Source organism: Myotis yumanensis, unplaced genomic scaffold (assembly GCF_028538775.1).
Source record: "Myotis yumanensis isolate MYYU_CA2020_CCGP unplaced genomic scaffold, mMyoYum1.0.hap1 SCAF_14, whole genome shotgun sequence".
Classification (NCBI taxonomy): Eukaryota; Metazoa; Chordata; class Mammalia; order Chiroptera; family Vespertilionidae; genus Myotis; species Myotis yumanensis.
In genome coordinates, this window is record NW_027223765.1 from 29,996,117 (window position 1) to 30,018,223 (window position 22,107).

At 41.7% G+C, this 22,107-nt stretch overlaps 1 protein-coding gene across 4 annotated transcripts in view; it reads right to left on the bottom strand.

Annotated features, from left to right (window-relative positions):
- Positions 1 to 20,643, bottom strand: part of PIK3CB (phosphatidylinositol-4,5-bisphosphate 3-kinase catalytic subunit beta) — a 133,302-nt gene extending 112,659 nt beyond the window's left edge. For 2 of the 4 annotated variants that reach the window (XM_070433498.1, XM_070433500.1), the window contains exon 1: positions 20,480 to 20,643. The gene's annotated coding sequence lies outside the window, so the exon portion shown is untranslated. Of the gene's footprint in view, positions 1 to 20,039; positions 20,058 to 20,479 lie in introns of those variants that run through there. The other 2 variants (XM_070433501.1, XM_070433499.1) reach the window with 2 other exon arrangements.
- Positions 20,644 to 22,107: the final 1,464 nt, after the last annotated feature.

Sequence of the window (22,107 nt, forward strand, 5' to 3'; positions counted from 1 at the left end):
TAAAGGATTCTTCCCCTACAAAAAGAATCAGGATTTCCTTAATTAGATCAGCAGAGCAACAGTTTGTATAGATTAAGAGAAAAGTATCTTGACACACAATTATAAACACTTCAGTGGTTTGTTTATAAAATCTTCAGTGATTTTTCAGACTTGAAAAGAAACATTACAGAGGACCATCACTGTTAAAGTCATTCAGCCACATAACTAAACATGCTTGCCAGAAAGGAGTCTCAGGAATGACTGAGTTGACAGCCTACCTAGTCAAGGCTGGGACTGAAAAAAGGAGGCCCTGAATTCAGGGAACCTGAAGCCTGTTCATTCAGAATTACTCTGGAAAAAAGTTAGACTTGAAAAGAGACCAACAAGAGGTAAAGAGCTAGAATGGCCAGCAGAAAAATAAGCTCACATTAAGGGAATCAGAAGATGGGGGATATTTGGGATCATCCTGGAAAACAAGTCACTGGTCAGGGATGATAGCTGAACATGGGTGAATGTTAAACTCTATTATTAAAACACAAGAACCTGGGACATCGCAGGCATCTGTAGGCAGATAATTAAATGCTTACTCTTTACAATAAACTTCTGTATTTTTAAGCTTTATACTATATACTAGAGGCCTGGTACACGAAATTCGTGCACAGAGGGGGGGTTGGGGAGAGGTGCCCCTCGCAATCCGGGACCGCTGGCTCCTAACTGCTCACCTGCCTCCTGCCTCCTGCCTGATTGCCCCTAACCACTCTGCCTGCCTGCCTGATTGCCCCTAACCACTCTGCCTGCCTGCCTGATCTCCCCTAACTGCTTCTGCCTTGGCCCCGCCACTGTGGCTTTGTCCAGAAGGACATCCGGAAGACGTCCGGTCTATCTGGTCTAATTATCATACTACCCTTTTATAGTATAGTTAAGCATTCCACAGCTCCTACAGCTCTTTGTGGAAGTGCCTTCAAATACATAAATTATATTCATAGATGTGTTAAACACTGTTCTTTGAATGTGAGCCATTTATCATAGTATGTCAATTTGCTTTCACTGTTTCTTTCACTGGTCATAATCCATATTTTGGATTATACAGAATCTGAACCAAATGTTTCAAAGTAAAATCTAAATCTTTTTTTTTTTTTTTTTTCAGTACAGGAGTACTTATAATAGCAAAATTCTGTAAACTAAAAGTCCATCAATAGGGGACTGGTTAGGTACATTATGGTACATCCACATAATGTCATGTTCTGCAGCTACTTTAAAAGAAGTCTTTAAAATTTTGGAAAGACCACAATAAAAAAAACTGCAACGTGAAAAACAATAGAATATGCTATCGTTTTTGTAATAAAAAAGGGGGGGAATACACAAATACATATGTATTTGCTTTTATAAATACCCAGGAAATATTCACTTGAGCCCTGGCCAGGTAGCTCCGTTGGTTAGAGTGTCATGCCAGTACGCAGAAGTTGCGAGTTCAATCCCAGGTCAGGGCACATACAAGAATCACCCAATGAATGCATGCTAAAAAAGTAGAACAACAAATAGATGTTTCTCTCTCTCTCTCTAAAAAATCAATCAAAAAAATGTTTTTAACCTCTAAAAAAAAAACTAAGAGAAACTCTAAGGAAACATGACAACTAACTTCAATGTGGTATCCTGCATGTTAAAAACTAAAAAAATATGAACTGAATAAAAATATGAGCTTTAGTTACTAATAATTTATCAAAATTGATTCACAAAATGTAACAAACATACCACATTAATGTTAATAATAGCAGAAACTACATGCAGAGCATATGGGAACTCTGGACTATCTTGGTAATGTTTCTATAAATCTAAAACAGTTCTTAAAGATTATTTTTTAACTACATCTGCCTTCAAACTTGCTTTTGTCTTTTAGTAATTCACAATCAAATCTTAACTTTTTTAAAATTACCCCTTACAACATTTTTCTCTTAAATATTATACTTTTGGGAGGGCTGAAATTTATTATCCTTTTCTATACAGTTTAACCCTTGCCTTTTTTAAAAAATATATTTGATTTCAGAGAGGAAGGGAGAGGGAGAGAGAGTTAGAAATATCAATGATGAGAGAGCAACACTGATCAGCTGCCTCCTACACGCCTCCCACTGGGGATGGAGCCCAAAACCTAGCCATGTGCCCTGATCGGGAATGGAACTGTGACCTCCTGGTTCATAGGTTGATGCTCAATCGCTGAGCCACACAGGTCAGGCAACCCTTGTCTTTTTAGGCTTGGTTTTACATTCTTAATGTATATAAAGAACAGTTTTCTCTACTTGTTAATTGGATAATAAAATAGAAGTCAGCTCTGCCTTTTTGCTGTCCTTTAAAATTTTATCACCATTTTGCAACCATGATAATAACAGCTGATTAAGCTACCAAAAAACTCAAAGCAGCCCTGACCGGTTTGGCTCAGTGGATAGAGCATCCGCCTGCAGACTCAAGGGTCCCAGGTTCGATTCCAGTCAAGGGCTTGTGCCTTGGTTGCGGGCACGTCCCCAGGGTGGAGTGTGCAGGAGGCAGCTGATCGATGTTTCTCTCTCATCGATGTTTCTAGCTCCCTGTCCCTCTCCCTTTCTCTCTGTAGAAAAATCAATAAAATATATTAAAAAACAAAACAAAAACTCAATGCATGCTAAAATTGATGAACATATGATGAGGAATGGGATCTTTATTTAAACTCAAAGTGTCTTCCCACAAAAATACTTTTTAATGACAAAGGCAAAAATTTATAACTTTGAATGGAGAAATCAAGCCAACATCACTTTAATCAAGTGATCAGAGTTAAAATGACCAATAATGGTATGAGCTGCCATCTTGTGTATGCTGAGCAACACCCATCATCACTTCCGTGGTACTCCTGCCAAAAATGCATAACCTGGATCTTAATCAGAAAGAACAGACAAACTCAAACTGAGGAGCATTTTTTAACATAACCTGACCTGTACTTTCCAATTATATCAAAGTTATTTTTTTTAAAAGGGGGAAGGGGGGCAAAGGAATTGTTTCGGATTAAAGGAAATTCGAGAGACCTGAAGCATATGCATACGATACTGGATTGGGTGGTGGTGTAAAAAATATTGTTAGTACAACTGGTAAAACTGGAATATGGACTATATATCAGATAATAATATCATATCAATGTTAATTTCCTAAGTTTGGTAACTATACTACAGCTATGTAAGAAAATGTCTACTGATATATGCAACAACTTCAATAAGCTTCAGAAAATTATGCTGAGTGGGGGGGAAAATCCTCAGCCTTGGCCAGTGCTGTTCAGTGGTTAGAGCACCAGCCCCATGCACCTCAGGAACTTATTCCAAGATTTTACTTTTAATGATTTTCCTCAGCCCAGTCATTTATTACATTAATTAAAGAGTTAATACTGTCTATAATATCTACATTTTCATTATTATTTAAAAGTACAGTCATCAAAGTATGTTGCTGGAGAAGAGCTTTGCTATGGAGAGCATGAACTAATCTCTGAGGGCAACCGCAAGTCTACTTAACTAGTAAAAAGTCGATGCAGGAAGATGAAATGAAGATTCTAGAACACTAGTAACCCAATTCAAATCCTGATACATGGGACCTGACTTTGTGGGTTCCCATTACCCACTGCCTCCTGGGTGCACACAGCCATCCAGCCATCTCCCTCTTGGAATTCTCTTACTCAAAATGCTCCCAACTATCTATTAGATTTAACCCCTGGGTCTTATAGTCAAGTGTAAACAATGAACTAGCATCATTGAGTTCTAGCTCCACTTCATCCACTAACTGTTTAACCTTGGGAATGTTCCCTAACTTCCACTTTCTTATTTGTAAAAATGGACGGTTAAATTACATGATCTTTAAAGTCCATTTCAACTATAAATTCAAGCAACTCTACACCTCACAAGTCCTCAGCTTTTGTTCTAGTCAAACAAATGCCCAAGCTTCTTCCTACAAGATCCTGCCTGAACTTGGACTCATCCTACACATCTTTCCCGCACCCTCTCCTCTCAAGCTATATATGGCCTCATTCAGTTTCTACAAGATGCCAGGCTTCCTCCCACCAAAGTATCCCATGTGCTACACCACTACATCCCACCTATCTCAGGTGTTCTCAGTCATGTCAAACCCAATGATCCCTTTTTTAAAATAACAAATATTCTATAACATCCTCTTTACCATTCTGAAATAAATTTATAGGCAGGACTAAACATAATTTTAAATAACTACATATATGTATATGTTATAGTCCTAACTATATTATAAAGGCAAAATAAAACATAATGTAGTACAAAACAATATGTACACTAATAGTAAATTCTCTAGTACAATTACTTTAGATGGGAGTGGAGCAGCAGAATACTATTGTTTTTCATAACCATGGAGGACTATTTAACCATTCAAACAATATACATGAAAGTATAACTCTAATTTACAAAAACAACACAACACTAGGAACCAAGAAACCAGAGTTCCACTACCAGCTTTGCCAGTGACAAGGCTAACATCACTTCTAAAAAAATTTTTTTAAGTCACTTCACCTGTCTGGCCCTCAGTTTTAGCCTGGGTGATGAGAGCAGACAAGGCTGGCACAGTCCCTGAGTGGTGATCAAGCAGGTGGTACTCCAATCTTACTCCACCAGAACAGCAGCTCAGCTATGATTTATGCAGGGGTCCTCAAACTACGGCCCGCGGGCCACATGCAAATACAAATATTGTATTTGTTCCCGTTTTGTTTTTTTACTTCAAAATAAGAAATGTGCAGTGTGCATAGGAATTTGTTCATAGTTTTTTTTTAAACTATAGTCCGTCCCTCCAACGGTCTGAGGGACAGTGAACTGGCCCCCTGCTTAAAAAGTTTGAGGACCCCTGGTATGTATATTCTGCAGCTAGCGTTTATATAAGGCTTCTCTAGTAATCCTTGTACTATTAAAAGGGACTGTTGGCAGGTTTTTTTTAAATTTCTTTATTGGTTAAGGTATTACAAATGTGTCCTCATTTCCCATTAACCCCCAACCTCCCCGCGCTCCCCCCCCCCCTCATGTTCTCATCCCCATGTTGGCAGTTTCTTATAAAACAAAACATGAAATTACCCTACGACCTAGCAATTGCACTCATGGGCATTTATCCCAAAGAAACAAAAACTTAAGTTTACACAAAAACCTGTACTCATACAAAAAAACAAATGTTCATCCTTGCTTTATTTGTAACAGCCAAAACCTAAAAACAATCCAAATCTTTCAACAGGTGAGTGGTTAAAAAATGTGGTCCATCCATATCATGGAATTCTACTCAGCAATGAAAAGGAGCCAACTATTAATACATGAAAGGCAAAATGGAAGACAAATTAGTGGTTGCCAGGGGTTAAAGACCACAGAGGGGAATGGAAGGTGGGAGGGGTGGGTGCTAGAGGTGGGTGTGGTTATAAACATGTAACACAAGGGATGCTGGTGTTGTTAGAACTGCTCAGTATCTTGACTGTGGTGGTGCATACAAAAGCCTGGACAGGTGACATAATTGTATAAAACTTCGTACACACACATAAAAGTCCAAAGGAAACTGGAGAAATCTGAATAATTTAGTGGATGATTGTATAAATGTCAATATCCTGGTTGTGATACTATGCTAATTTTACAAAACATTACCACTGGGGAATACCCAGTCAAGTATACAAAGAATCTGTTGTATTATTTAATATAATTGCATATAAATCTAAAATTATATCAAATTTCAATTTGCCCTGGCCAAGTGGCTCAGTTGGTTCGAGCGTCGTCCCATACACCAAAAGGTTGCAAGTTCAACTCCCAGTCAGGGCACACACCTAGGTTTGGGTTTAACCCCCAGTCGGATGCATGCAGTAGGCAACCAATCGGTTTCTCGTTTCTCTCTCACATTGATGTTTCTCTCTCTTCCTCCCTTCCTCTCTCTATAAAAATCAATAAAAACATATTCTCAGGTGAGGATTAAAATTTTTTTTTTCAATTTTAAAAAAGCCTGAGGGGGCAGGGGCAGGCTAGAAGGGGTACATATTACATATGTAATACTTTCAATAATAAAGATTTTTTTAAAATAAATAAGCCTGAAAACCTAAATTCTCTGAGCTACAGGCTCCATAAAGCTGGTGCCTGGACATCTGACAGCCCTCTGTGCTTTTCAAATTGTCAGTAGTAAAGAACTAGGGTTTTTTTTACCCCAGTTGTCATAATCCAATACTTTCCTAAAATACAATAAAAATAATTAAATAGAAAAATAAAAGACAAAATACAAGTCCACATGTTATTAACTCTCAATTTCTGTGGGATATCACAGTGAACATAGCCATCAGCGCATGCTCGCACTTTGAGCAATGATGCATCAAGACAACTAAACCTACTCATAAATTCTTAGCTCACCAGTTCTATCTCCCAAAAATTCAACACAGAGACATTGTCTGAATAAAGAGATATTCCCATGTTCATGAAAAAGATCTTTAAATACTTATGTGGGGGGGAAAGACTATATATTTATTAAAAAGCCCATCCCAGGCACACACACACAAAAAGCTCAAGCTGGTGTGGCTCAGTGGTTGAGCATCAACCCAGGAACCAAGAGGTCACAGTTTGATTCCTGGTCAGGGCACATGGCCAGGTTGCAGGCTCGATCCCAAGTAGGGGGTGGGCAGGAGGCAGCAGATCAATGTTCCTCTCTCATAGATGTTTCTATCTCTCTCTCCCTCTCCCTTCCTCTGTCTGAAACCAATAAAAACATATTTTTTAAAAAAACAACACTTGCCAAAACCGGTTTGGCTCAGTGGATAGAGCGTCGGCCTGCGGACTGAAAGGTCCCAGGTTCAATTCAGGTCAAGGGCATGTACCTTGGTTGTGGGCACATCCCCAGCAGGAGGCAGCTGATCAATGTTTCTCTCTCATCGATGTTTCTAACTCTCTATCCCTCTCCCTTCCTCTCTGTCAAAAAATCAATAAAATATATTTTAAAAAATAATAAATAAATTTCTGCCAATGATACTAACAAACAGCTAAACTGCTTTGAAGTCCCCACCTTTTCCCTCTCTATGCCATTACTCTTAGAAATTAATAAATATGCAAGATATATGCAATAGTGTCAACAATAAGAAATAAATAAATAGGCCTGGCCTATGTGAATCAGTTAGTTGGGCATCATCCCATGCCCAGAAAGGTTGCTGGCTTCATTCCCAATTAGGGCACATGCCCTGATTTGGGGCTGGATCCTGAGTAAGGGTATGCAGAAGGTAGCCAACTGATGGTTCTCTCTTTTCCCTTCCTCTCTCTCTAAAAATCAATGTTATTCTTTAAATAAACATATAATAAATATTCAGCAAAATGTTAGCAACCAAGTGATATACAGAAGGCAAACCTAGGACAAGGATAACCTCCTGATTAACAGCCCTAATACTTAGCAGAACACATTTATCAATGGGATTGAAAAAGGAAACAATTATTCAGCAATAAAAAGGAAGTACTGATACTTGCCACAATATGGGTAAACCTTGAAAATATGCCAAGTAAAAGAAGCCAGTCACAAGAGACTGCATATTATATGATTCCATTTATATGAAATGTCCAGAATAAATAAATATACAGAGACACAGATTAGGGCTGGGGGCAGGAATAAAACTGGACAATAACAGCTAAAAGGTTTCTTTTTGCAGTGATCAAAATTTTCTGAAATTGACTTTGGTATGGTTGCACAACTCTGAATATATTAAAAACCATTGAACTCTACACTTTATTATTATTTTTCATTTATTTATTTATTTATTTAAGAGAGAAACATCTATTTGTTGTTCCACTTACATTAATTTTTATTTATTGATTTGAGAGAGAGAAACACATTTTTGCTGTTCCACCCATTTATGCACCTATTGGTTGATTCTTATATGTGCACAGACCAGAGACTGAACCCACAATCTTGGAGTGTCAGGATGATGCTCTAACCAAATGAGCTACGGCCAGGGCTAGGGGCTTAGTTTTCAAATTCAAAATGAATGCAAGTGAATAGACCTCCACCTTATCCACCTATGCATTCATTGCAGCACAGATATAATACTAGTCAATGTAGAAGACAGAATACAAACTTTTAATGTTTTAATGATACTTAAACTAAACATTGTAATTAGTGTCCATTTTGTTTAATTTGTGATATCTTAGAGGTTATTGTTTTAATTTTTAAAAATAGTTGAATTTTGTTACTTTTTAATTATATGCATTTATTATATTCACCTTTTGTGGTGAATACATTATTCAGAATTCAAAAGCACAAAAGGGTATACAATAAAGCACCCTACCACTCAATTCCTTCAGTTAACCCAGGTTCCTCTTCCCAGAGGGAACCAATGTATGCTTTCAAAAATACTGCATTTATAAGCAAGCAAATACATATATTCTACTGTCATTTCTTTTTTTAAATAGTAATGGTAAAGCCCTAACTGATGTGGCTCAGTTTGTTGGAGCATCATTCCATACAACGAAAGGTTAATTATAAAGCTCATTTTTAATTATTTTCTATGTATTTTGTTCAACAAACTACCACATGCTCAGTTTGTTGGAGCATCATCCCATACAACGAAAGGTTGCAGGTTCGATTCCCAGTCGGGGCAAGTGCTGGAGGGCAGCCGATTGATGTTTCTCTCCTACATCAATGTTTCCGTTTCTATTTCTCTCTCCCTCCCTTCCCCTCTCTCTCAAATCGATAAGCAAGTCCTCAGGTAAGGATTAAAAAAAAAAATACTAATGGTAGGATTCTACACATACTGTAGCCACACCATTTCTTTCTTTAACTTTACCCATTTATGTGACATCAGTGCATAAAAACGTTGCTCATTCTGTTTTATAGCTACAGATCATTCAATCATATGGATGTGCTACTTTTTAAAAGCCAATGTCCTACTGCTGAACTTTCAAGTTACTTCAAGAATTTTGCTATAAATAATATTTTTAAAACCTTCAATGGCTCCCTATTACCATAATAAATCTTTTGAATGAACAAATAATAATATAAAAAATAAACTTGTACATGCATCATTTTGCACTGTGTAAATATACTTTAGAACAATCCCAACAACAAAAAAATGAATGGATAAAAGAATATGTGCATTCATAATTTTTTTAATCTATGATTTTTAAAAATACATATTTTATTGATTTTTTTACAGAGAGGAAGGGGGAGGGATAGAGAGTTTAAAACATTGATGAGAGAGAAACATTGATCAGCTGCCTCCTGCACACCCCCTACTGGGGATGTGCCTGCAACCAAGGTACATGGCTCTTGACTGGAATGGAACCTGAGACCCTTCAGTCCGCAGGCCGACGCTCTATCCACTGAGCCAAACCGGTTAGAGCTGCGTTCATAATTTTGATACTAAACTGCCCTTCTTAAAAGTTGTATCAATTTATACTTTCAGAAACAATGTATGAAAATATTTTTCCCCAAATCCTATTCAAAAGTATTAAAATATTTTATTTTTGCCAAGCTGATAGGTTCAAGTTATTTCAGTGTCATTTAAAATAATTTGGGTTTTCATTTTTTAATATTTTAAAGTTATTTATTTGACTTGAGAGGAGGGGAGGGGAGGGGAGAGGATGGAAGGGGAAGGGAGAAAAGAGGAAGCATCAATTTGTTGTTACAATTATTTATGCATTCACTAGAGGTCCGGTGCACTGGGGGGGAGGGGGTGCCCTTAGCTTGGCCCATGCCCTCTCACAGTCTAGGACCCCTCGGGGGATGTCCAACTGCTGGTTTTCTTCTGACTACATTTAAGATGTTCTCTGCCTTTGTTTTTTTTTGTTTTTTTGTAGTTTCCTTCTAATGCACCCAGGTATTAATTTTCTTTCTCCTCGCAGTCCTTGCAAGTCCGAGACCCCTCAGGGGATGTAGCAGTGCACCAAGCGGCAGACGGTGAAGGAGGAGCCCAAACCCGTCCAGGCACCACGCCGCTTGGATAGTGCTGCCATGGAGTTGGGAGAGGCTCCTGCTCCCGCTGCCGTGCTCACCAGACATGAACCCCGCTTCTGGGTGAGCGGCGCTCCCCCTGTGGGAGCGCACTGACCACCGGGGAAGGGGGGGGGGGGGCAGCTCCTACATTGAGCATCTGCTCCCTGATGGTCAGTGCGTATCATAGCGACAGGTCATTCCAGTTGTAATGCCATAACGGTCGCTTAGGCTTTTATATATATAGACTAGAGGCCTGGTGCACAAAAATTTGTGCACTCAGGGGGGGGGGGGGGGAGAGGGGATCCCTCAGCCTGGCCTGTGCCCTCTCGAAGTCTGGGACCCCTCAGGAGATAATGACATGCTGGCTTAGGCCTGCTCCCGGGTGGCAGAGGGCAGGCCCAATCCCTAGGTGCAGCCCCTGGTCGGGCTCAGAGCAGGGCCGATTGGGGAGTTGGGGCACCGCCCCCTGTCATGCACAGAGCAGGGCGGATGGGGAGGTTGCGATGCCACCCCTAGTCACGTTCAGGGTAGAGCCGATTGGGGGATTGGGGCACCGCCCCGTCACACTCAAGGCAGGGCCGATGAGGGGGTTGGGGCGCTGCCCCCTGTCACACACAGAGCAGGGACCATCAGGGGGTTGGGGCGCTGCCCTCTGTCACTCACAGAGCAGGGACCATCAGGGGGTTGGGGCGCTGCCCCGTCACACACAGAGCAGGGACCATCAGGGGGTTGGGGCGCTGCCCCCTGTCACACACAGAGCAGGGCCAATCAGGGGTTTGGGGAGCTCCCCCCTGTCACGCACAGAGCAGGGCCAATAGGGGAGTTGGGGCGCCACACCCTGTCACACACAGAGCAGGGCCGATCAGGAGGTTGGGGCGCCGCCCTCTATCACCCACAGAGCAGGGCCGATCAGGGGGTTGGGGCGCCACCACTGTCACACTCAGGGCAGGGCCGATGGGGAGGTATCGCTCTACCCCGTCTCACACAGAGCAGGGCCCATGGGGGGGTTGGGGCACTGCCCCCTGTCACACACAGAGCCGCAGGGCAATCAGGGGGTTGGGGCGCTACCCCCTGTCACGCTGATCCCGGTGCCGGGAGGCCTCTCGGCTCCGCTGATCCCGCCCGGCAGGGTCACAGATCCGGGTCCCAGACCGCAGACAGCCTTGCCTGCTGCCGCCTGCCTTCAGTATGCAAATTAGCCGCCATCTTGTTGCTTCAGGGAGGGGGTCCCCTCTGGGGTGCCTGGCCAGTCTGGGTGAGGGGCTGAGGGCCGTTTTCAGGCTGGCGGGCGACTGAAGCTCCAAACCTCTCCTTTTTTTCTTTTTTTTTTTTATTCTGGCATTTATTTACCTTCTATGCCTGTCACTGGAGCTGAGAGCCGGCTTTCTCTCTGAGGCTCGGCTGAAAGCAGGTTTCTGGCCTTTGTTTTCTGTATTTGAAACAATGTTGCGACTCCAGCTCTGAGATCCCGGCTGACTGACAGGAGTTTTCTGGGCTTTTGTTTATCTTCTGTAAATGTTACTATGTTTCCAACTGAAGCTCAGAGGCCGGCGGGGAATGTTGGAGTCCTCTGTCACTGAAGGAAGCAAGCCTCCCTGTTCGCATCAGCTGCCTGGCTGCCGGCCGCCATCTTGGCTGACAGTTACTTTGTATATACTCACTGATTAGCCAATGGGAAGGGTAGCGGTCGTACGCCAATTACCATGTTTCTCTTTTATTAGTGTAGATTGGTTGATTCTTGTATGTGCCTGTCTGGGGATCAAACCCACAACCTTGGTGTATCCAGACGACCAACTGAGCTATCCAGCCAGTGAATTTGAGTTTTTCTTGAAAGTATTTCACTATATAAAGCTACCCAAAAAAATGCTACTTTTTTTTTTTTTTTTTTTTTAAATATATTTTACTGATTTTTTACAGAGAGGAAGGGAGAGAGATAGAGAGTTAGAAACATCGATGAGAGAGAAACATCGATCAGCTGCCTCCTGCACACCTCCCACTGGGGATGTGCCCGCAACCCAGGTACATGCCCTTGACCGGAATCGAACCTGGGACCCCTCAGTCTGCAGGCCGACGCTCTATCCACTGAGCCAAACCGGTTTTGGCAAAAAAAATGCTACTTTTTAAGATTACATTTTAATTCAAACATTATTGGCACTGTCAATAATTTATGAAATCTTCAAAAAGAAATTGAGCTCCTTAAATATTTTCTTTATTTACTGAAATCAGATCCCAACCTTAGCATACAAGAAAAGTGTAAAACTTCTCTAATTCATTAATAGTTCATTTTCAAAATGGATAATACTTCAGTGTCTTTAAGTCTCCATGCCCAGTAATTAAGAAATAATGAATACTTTTAATTTTATAACTACACAGACCTCTTCTATAGAAACCACTTGGTATAAATTAATTCAAAATTAGTGGTTAGCTCAAAATAACCACTGTAGTGGGCTCCAGTTAGCAGAAAAACTATGCATCTATACATACTATGCATCTCCTTCTATGTGTCTGGGTACTATTAATGGTTGATATAATGTTAATGTTCAAATTCCTTCCTCAGGTGAATGAATATGGGGGAGAAAAAGGCCACAGTATAATGATTCTCTAGTCATTCTTTTAAGTTAAAGATTAATAACTACAGTTTATTGGTTCATTTATTCAAAAGTAAATGTCTTACTTCTATTCTCAATACTTTAGGATCAAGCTTAGCCACATTATTCACTATACCACCCAAACAAATTACCTGAGCAAAAAAGAAAAAAAAAACATTTTGAGTTTTCTTATTTGAAAACTCTGTAAACATGCCTGCACAACCTTTTAGAACATCTAGCTAGGTCATACATGAAGCACATTTGTTAGTTACACATATATGACAAACCACAAAACCACAGTCTTTCTAATTGTAAAGCCAAGGCAAAAGGAAAACTTTATTGTATATTCAAAACAAAGGAATACTACATCAAATAACTAATTAATTGTTTAACTCTTAACTCTTATTCATAAAACAGGACTATCATATAAACTTGGTTAAAAGTCGTGAAACTACTACCGCGTAGGGGGGCACGCGCAGATATACAAGTGGATCCTAGAGCAAATGAAGCCTGAAAAAAACACAACGCTAGAGGAAAAATGGCAAAACTAAAGCTGTCCTGTCAGGCACAGCCTGAGAAGAGTGTTCTCTAGAAAAGAAAATAACGCTGGGGTAAATAGAAGGCAGCAAAAAAAAGACCAAATATGAGATGGGTTGACTCCATACAAGCCACAGGCATGAGTCTACAGGAGCTGAGCAAGGCTGCTGAGGACCGGACACTGTAGACATCACTCATTCATAGGGTCACCAGAGTAGAGTCTGTCTACTCAATGGTATGTCACACAAATACAGGACCTACACTAAATCAACAGCTCAAGAGCAAGCAATTTTAAATGACCATATTTCAACTATTTAATAGAAATTAGTGACTGTGTAACTACATGTAACTTAAAAGTAGTAGTTAGTGACCTGGCTACAAAAACTCAGCATCTCTATTTGGAATACCAGGTCTTCAGTTACAAATTCAAATTACAGTAGGTCCTCGGGTCACGTCGGAGATCCATTCCTATGGCGCCGCAACATAACGCGATTTTCGCCGTAAGTCAGAACCCACCTACGTAAGCACCTACGTACACTCACATGGAGCACATACACAGCAGTAATGAAGTGAAACAGTAAAAAAAATGTAAAAGAAAGATAACAATTCCTGACCTTTATTTGTGGTAAATAAATAATAAAAAACATAAAGCACATATGTACATACGTCGAAATGACGGAACTTTTTTTTTTTAATAAATAAATGGGAGATGGCGACGTAACCACAAAAACAACATATGTCGGGTCCAACGTAACCGGAGGACTGTCTGTAAACTTAAAATTCAATCTGAAATCTCATTATTTAAATCACAAAAGCTCAATCAGTTATGCTAGTAAAGTGCAAATGTCTCAAAATGGAGTATGACCTCTTGTTGACGGTCACCTCAGATTCTTTCCAGTGGCTCAGCAGATAAGGAATTCATGGAATTCAGGTCTTCAAGGTCTAGTAAGCATTGTGGTTAAACCACCCAGTCAACACCAAATTATGTAGGGCAATGCCTGATGATTATCTAACTCCTTTGACTGCTCCCATCTTTTCACTACTTCACTTCAGAGACTACCATTACTTCTAAATGGTAAATGGAGATAGACAGAAAATAAGTAAATATTATAAATGCAAGAAAAAACTATGGTCAGGAATGTGGGTAAAGTGCAGTTTAAATAAAGCTTCTGAACTACCCAAGGATTTCTTTTAATCCACATAATCCTCCTCCTGAAGGCATGGATAATCAGAATCACATTTCCCTTGAAGGCAAATGAGCTTTTGCTTGGTGGTCTCCCAAGAGGCCAGAGCACCAAAGAATGACAAACTACAGGGTCAGCAATGTGGCAGTCTCTCCTGGCTTTGCACTAGGGCAGCAGTTCTCAACCTGTGGGTCGCGACCCCTTTGGGGGTCAAACAACCCTTTCACAGGGGTCCCCTAAGACCATCGGAAAATACATATATAATTACTTATTGTTTTTGTGATTAATCACTATGCTTTAATTATGTCCAATTTGTAACAATGAAATTGGGGGTCACCACAACATGAGGAACTGTATTAAAGGGTCGCGGCATTAGGAAGGTTGAGAACCACTGCACTAGGGGATTCTGAGCTGCAGACCTGGCTCTAGCAACGCCATGTTAGGGAATTGTTCAGATTAACATTATTTCAGCAAAAAATACTCCCAAAGGGTCAACTAATATTAACCTCAGGTGATCTGCTTTGATATCCATAGCTTGGTGAAGAGGTTGGGAAAGATATATAAATCCTGCAGCCAGGATTTTTTCAGGGGAAGGATTTGTGAATTTTCTGAGTAAATGATGGAATTTCTAGATTAACTGCTTTAGGCTGGAACCAAGTTAATAGGAGAATGGAAAGCTACATTTGCAATGTACTTTAGCTGTACAGGTAACAACATATCCTCCTCCTCAACTCCTAGGAAAGTTGAATACCTGAAACTCTTAAGTGCTGGAATACAATGGGTAGGCTAGCAGAAAGGGATAATGCTAGACAGACCAGAAAGAAAAGCTATAACTTCACAGCGTTATCCTTTGCAAAATTAATCTCCACTTTACTCCGTGGTAGCAGTAAATGGGAATTCTGAGTTTACTAAAGAGACATGAGAGGATATATGATGATGTCCATTACCATTTTATCACAGACTTAGCCCCCAAATTTCTGTTAGATGGTCCCTATTATAACCTGATATGAGATTTGCATCACTTGACAGGTTCCAAAAGGTGTAAAATAAAGATACTGGGGGGTAAGGGAGGCCAGGGGATTGGCAAGGCGGGGGGGGGGGGGGGTGGAGACATACATAATACTCTTTGTAATACTTTAAGCAATAAAACAATTAAAAACAAACAAATAAACAAACAAAAAAACACTTAAGTCCACCAGGCCGGCATAGCTCAATGGTTGAGCATTGACCTATGAACCAGGAGGTCATGGTTCAATCCCCAGCCTGGGTTGCAGGCTTGATCCCTGGTGGGGGTGTACAGGAGGCAGCCAATCAATAATACTCTCTCATCATTGATATTTCTCTCTCTCTCTTCCTCTCTGAAATCAATAAAAAATAAATTAAAAATAAAATAAAATAAAATAAAAAACACCTAAGTCCAAATGTCAAGAATTAGGGGGAGGTGACTACAAAGGAGTAACACAAGGGAATTCTTTGGGGTGTTGAAATTGTTCTGAATACGGTTAGTTGCAGTAGTTACAAGAATCTATGCATGTGTCAAAATTCATAGGACTACACATGAAAAAGTGAACTTGACTGTACAAAAGATTTTTTTAATTCAATGTCACTCCCCTTTTAGAAATGTCTTTTTATGAAAGTCTCTTGCCCCAGCCAGCTTGGCTCAGTGGATAGAGTGTTGGCCTAAAGCAGTGGTTCTCAACCTTCCTAATGCCGCGACCCTTTAATACAGTTCCTCATGTTGTGGTGACCCCTAACCATAAAATTATTTTCATTGCTACTTCATAACTGTAATTTTGCTACTGTTATGAAACGTAATGTAAATATCTGATATGCAGGATGTATTGTCATTGTTACAAACTGAACATAATTAAAGCATAGTGATTAATCACAAAAACAATATGTAATTATATATGTGTTTTCTGGTGGTCTTAGCCGACCCCTGTGAAAGGGTGTTTGACCCCCAAAGGGGTCGCGACCCACAGGTTGAGAACCGCTGCTCTAGAGATCAACCAAAGGACTTGTATCCATGCATATGAGCATGACCAATAGACACAGACAATGGATGGGGGCATGTTCTGGGGGCGGGATGGGTGGGGAGAGGTCAATGGGGGGAAAAGGAGATATATATAAAACTTTCAACAATAAAGAATTTAAAAAAGAAGAATATAATGGAGGTGAAAAATTCCTATTGCCCAGTGACATCATAGCTGTCTTAACATTGTGCACAACTCACTATCACGTGTTTGTGGTGATGCTGGTGTAAACAAATGTACTGCTGTACAAAAGTGTGGCACATACGATTATGTACAATGCATAATACTTGATGGTAATGATAATAAACAATATGTCACTAGTTTAAAAAAATTATTCCTCTAATCTCGGATTTCCTCCTCCAACGTATTTTTCCTATATTTCTACTTTGACAATGGAATTGTACACTTCTAATTTTTTCCATGCCCTTCTTTGTTCACAGTTTTCAGGGCTAGACTCAGTCTCAGGCAGAGGAGAAAAATACTAAGTTATTTGCGTCTTTCTACAACATGACAAAGCTGTCAAGTGAGCAGGTAATAGAAACCAAAGAGCCCTAGCTGGTTTGGCTCAGTGGATAGAGCATCAGCCCGTGGACTGAAGGGTCCCAGGTTCGATTCCAGTCAAAGACACGTACCTTGATTGCAGGCTCGATCCGGTGCATGCGGGAGGTAACCAATCGATGTTTCTCTCTCACATCCATGTTTCTCTCTGTCTGTCTCTCTCCTTCCCTTCCACTCTCTCTTAAAATCAATGAAAAAATATCCTCAGGTGAGGATTACCAAAAAATAAAAAGAAACCAATAATAGGGATTTATCCCCAAGATATGGTAAGCTATGACAACTTCAAATCAAATGGTTCCGAGAATACGTACATATATGTATGCACACACACTCACAAGAGGTGGTGGAAAAGGAGTCTCAGATTTTTTTTTAAATAGTGTAATTGAAACAAAGACATTGGCTCTTTGTAAAAATTCTAACTGCTACCCTACAGGATTTGTTATGCAATTATCAGATCAAACTACCACATTCTAGAACCAACTCCCTCCCGTCAAGACCAAAATTCAATGCCTCAAAATAACAAAACAGGCTGGAAAACTTGTTTGGTTCCCTATTTGCAAAAATACTAAAGACCCAGCACACAATGAACAAAATTCACATTTGTTTTGTTATCAGTGGCTTAAGGTCTAAATGCTTAGCCTTTTCAGGAAGTACAGCATGTTAACGAAGACTGCAGGAATAAGGATGTCTAGCAGAGTAACTCTAGGCCTTCTGATTTCTTCCTCATTTGCACAAATCTGGGACCAAAAAAGTGTAAAGTGTGCTCAGTACATGTTATACTTGGAATCAGAATATTTCATAACTTATTTCATTCACACGTTCATTCATCAATGTTAGTTAAATGTTCCAATCACTGTTCTAGTTACTGAAAATAGCCCAGGAAGACAGAGAGGTCCCTGCCATCAGATAACTTATAGCACAGTTAGATGGAGGAAAAGACCATAAACAAAGAAAAAACAAATAAGATAATTAACTGATAGTGCAGGTAAAGAGTTGGATTTATTTCTTAGTGTAACAAGAAGCTACTAGAGCAAGAAAGTAAGTAAAGATCAAGCTGATTGCTGTTTGAAAATGGACTGTAGGAGAGTAAGACGAGAGGCAGAGACCAGTTAGAAAGCTACTACCCAGTAAGAACTGGGATGGTGGCTATAAAAACAAACTAAACTAAAAATATTCAGCACATACTTTGGAGGTAAAATTTACAGATTTTGCTGGTCATCTGTGTGGTAGGCAAGGAGTGAAGCATAAGAATGAATTAAGAATGGACACCAGATTCCTCACTTAAGTAGGGTGGAGGGGGGGAGGTGCCCTTATGAAATGGAGACTGCTGGGAAAGAAATAAGTTGAGGAATGAAAATCAAGAGTTCTACTTTGAACATATTAAGTTTAAGATGCCTACAGACAAAATTGGTAAAGATAGCATGTAGGCAAGTAGAAGAAATCTGAAGTTCAGGACCTAAGATAAAAATCTTAGAGTCAACAATACATTGAGAGTATTTAAACCATAGGGCATGTTTGATCATCCAGAAAGAGTATAAATAGAAAAAAGTAGAGGGGCAAGCTTGAAAACCCTGAGGCATTAGAATGTTTGAATTCAAGAAGAGAAGAACAAGTCAACAAAAGAGAGAGAGAAAGAATAAAGAGTAGGGCAAATATATTATCCTGAATATCCTTTATATATATAATACAATTCTCCAGTCCTCCACCATCCTCCCAATCTGCTGGTCACAAACACACTCAAATTCCGTTAATTATAAAAATATATAAATAAATTGAGGTTCAGAAAGACTGAGTGACATCCCCTAATCCCCAGATATTTGGGACCCATGTCCAGGCCTAGAACCAAGATGTGACTTCTGACCCCTAGCCTCTGCACAGTAGCTAACAGTACTTCTACTGTTGGGTTCACTGGTCTAAAATTAGACAACAGGGAAGATCATAATTTAGGAAGAACACAATTAGACTACAAGGAAGAACATAATTTAAATTATAAAGCTCATTTTTAATTATTTTCTATGTATTTTGATCACATTTCACAAAGCAACTTGGATCCAAAGTCTTTAAGAATGAGTCGCTAGGAAAAGCAGGAAATATAGACAAGAGGTGCAAAACGGCAATAAACCCAACTCAATTTTCTCCACTTCTAAAAAAAACAACCCGAAGGTAGAAAACCCTCATCAGAGTGTGAAACAGGGATGTAAAACAAAAGTTCTTTGTTTTTGGTCATTTTTGCTTTAGTGAGTAGAAAGTCCAGTTTTAAAGCTTAAGAGTTTTACTTTCTTCCACACTTGCCTCCTGAAACTAGGTGAAGATTTGGAACCTGAACACCTCCTCCTATGCTACATTATCATGACTTACAGTACACAGTTCTGCTTTTTGCCATAAACATCTTAGAGCATCGCATAAAAACCCCCAAATGATTAATGAACTGCTGAGAATTCTGACTCGCTGGAGATGATTTACTTAGGAATCATCTTTCCAAACATTCATTCAGCACTTCAAAATAAGTACTCATCTAATTTAATTATGATGACTTCACCGGGACATAACACTGCCCACGACGATGTTTACAAAAGCACTGTCACTCCCTTCGGATGTAGCAATGCAGGAAGAAAAGAAAAAAAAAATAGTCTGTTTCCATATTCCTCGTGTGTTTATACTCTGTAACAAGTGACAGAGTTTAAGTGTCACTTAAGATTATTTACACAGCAAAGCACTTCAAGTTTGTGTGTCCCGCCATCTTCCATCCTTAAGCGAATCCTAAACTCGCTGGGCTTTTTATTCCAGCAACGATTCCCCACTCGGTACAGGAGACAGGTATTCCAGGGCAACCGAAGCAAAAGACGACAGGGTTCTAGGGTGAGGCCAGCGTATTCCAATGCCGCTCCAACATCAAACAATCCCGCGGAGGTTTCTGCAACACCCGAGCGCTTCCGAAATAAGGTGCCCTCCCAGCCAGCGCACCCGCGCGGCCAGGCACCAGCAACAGCTGACCAGATGCTGCACCAGGGGTGCTCCGAACAGCCTACCCTTTACCGATCACCTGCTGTTCGGCCTCGCACATCTTTCTAGTCTGTCCTCACCACAAACCTGTGAAGTTACGCATTATTATTATTCCCATGAACAAAGCTGGACACTTGGACCCAAGGCCCCAGGGCTGATCGGTTGGCGGCACGAGGATTTGAAAACACCACCATACATACCCCAACGGTCCAGGATCTCTGCCCCTTAAAAGACACTTCTGTGCAAAAAGGCACCCGCGACTCGGGAGGCTCCGGAGCTGGCCGCGTAGACGCAGGGGGGCAAGGACACCCTCTCCACACAGGCTCCCGTCCGGAACGCGACCCGCTGCGCCGGCGGCCCGGGGCGCCCAACGGCGTCTCCGCCGCGGGAGGCCGGGCAGCGCCGCTCACCTTGGAGAAGCCGGGAGGGCCGCAGTCGAGCGAGGCGCCCCCGCGGGCCTGCGGGCGGGAGTCCTCCGAGCCGGGAGGAACCGCGGCGCGGGCAACCCAGGCGCCGGCACCACGGGCTGCGGCCAGCAAGAGCGCGCCGCCGGCCCGCTCCGGGGAACCTCGGCGGCGGCCGCCCGCCGCGCCGCCCAGCAGCCGCGCCGCATATCCGGGTCGCGCTCCACCACACTCACCTGCCTGGCGCTCCGCCGCCGCCAACGCCGCCGCCGCGGGCTCCAAGCTGGGGTGTGCGGTCAGCAGCCCAGACCACCGCGAGCGTCCAGCTGCGGCGCTCCCATCCCGCCTCTCTCCGTCACCTCCCGCCGGCCCCGCGCGGCGCTACACCGTCCCGCCGCCCACTGCCATGGCCCGCCCCGTTCCTCCGCCGCCGCCGCAGCCACTGCCGCCGCCGCCGCCGCACCGACCGACGGAGCACGCGCGCGCCGCCGCCGTGGTCGCGCACGCGCGTGCGCGCGCGCGTGACGACTCCGCCCCGCACGCCGCTCGGGCCAATCCCAGACCCCGCAGCGGCCGCCGCAGACCTACGGGACGGGACTGGACGGGACGGGCGGGGCGGGGCGGGGCGGGGGAGAAAGGAGGCTGCTGCCCAGTCCTTTCGGCAGCCCGCCCGCCCGGCGGTTCGGCTGCTGCGCGGGGCTTCTGCTCCAATTTGCTGCAGCCTGAGCTCCGCAGGATGGGGCATCCCCGGCCGGCAGCCTTCAGGAGACACCCGCCACCTGTCCCCCGAGGCCCCTCTGTTCCTGGGTCTCTCTTCGCAGTGGCTGGCCGTCTCTTCGCCGTTCTCTCCCGAATTCTGTTCTGCGATTTTGAACAGACGCCTCGGTTCTGGAGCGCTGGCGACACTTTGCTTTCACGCCTTCCCCTCGGTTTGTCTCTGGTTCTGGGGATGGGAACCCTTGGTCAGCTGCCCCACGGCCGGCCCGTCACTCCCTGCACTTTTATGTTAATGATCATAAAAGAAAAAGTTCAGCCTTTCAAGCCCAAGATTCTTTTCCTGTATGGTCATTGTTGCGATAACAACAGCTCACATTTGCTGCAGAGCCTTATGGTTTACCGGGCCCTTTCTCATCCCTTATCTCCTGTTATCTTTGAAATTCCATGGCCCTCTTTCTTAGTGACACACTCGAATTTCACTTACTGAAAACCAAAAATTTAACTTGTTGTAAAGCTAGTGTTTGTAAAGTTATTATAACGTACTCCTATAATAGCTCAGGCAAATAGTTTAGTCTGGGATAGAATCTAGAAGTAGAACCTAATATAAAGCAAAGGTGGCTTGATAAATGATCTTGGTTTAATTGACTCTGTTCATAATAAATCAAAAATAGAACGATGCCATATTCAAAAATAAATTCCAGAAGAATTAAAGATATAAAATATACAAATTAAAAACTTAGAGGAATATTTTTAAAGAATAGTAATATCACTGTAGTGAGGGGGGACTTTAAACAAGACAGGAAGCCCAGACTCATTAAAGAAAAAATAAAAATATTTGTCTCTATAAATATTTTTAAAGTTTTGCATGACATCACAATGACAAGACAAGTTTTTTAAAAAAAGAAAAAAACAATAGACGGAATAGAACTACACAAAACATATGGCAAGCACATTGTATCTCTAACATAAAAGAGTTTCTATAAATGGATTTTTTTTAAAAAGCTGAATAGCTCAATGTTTTAAAAATACGGACAAAGTATATAAGCAGGCAATCAACAGAAGATTAAATCCAAATTTGAAAGATGCTTATTTCACTAATAGTCATGGAAAAGAAAATTAAGACATATCGTCCAGGTTTCTCTCATTA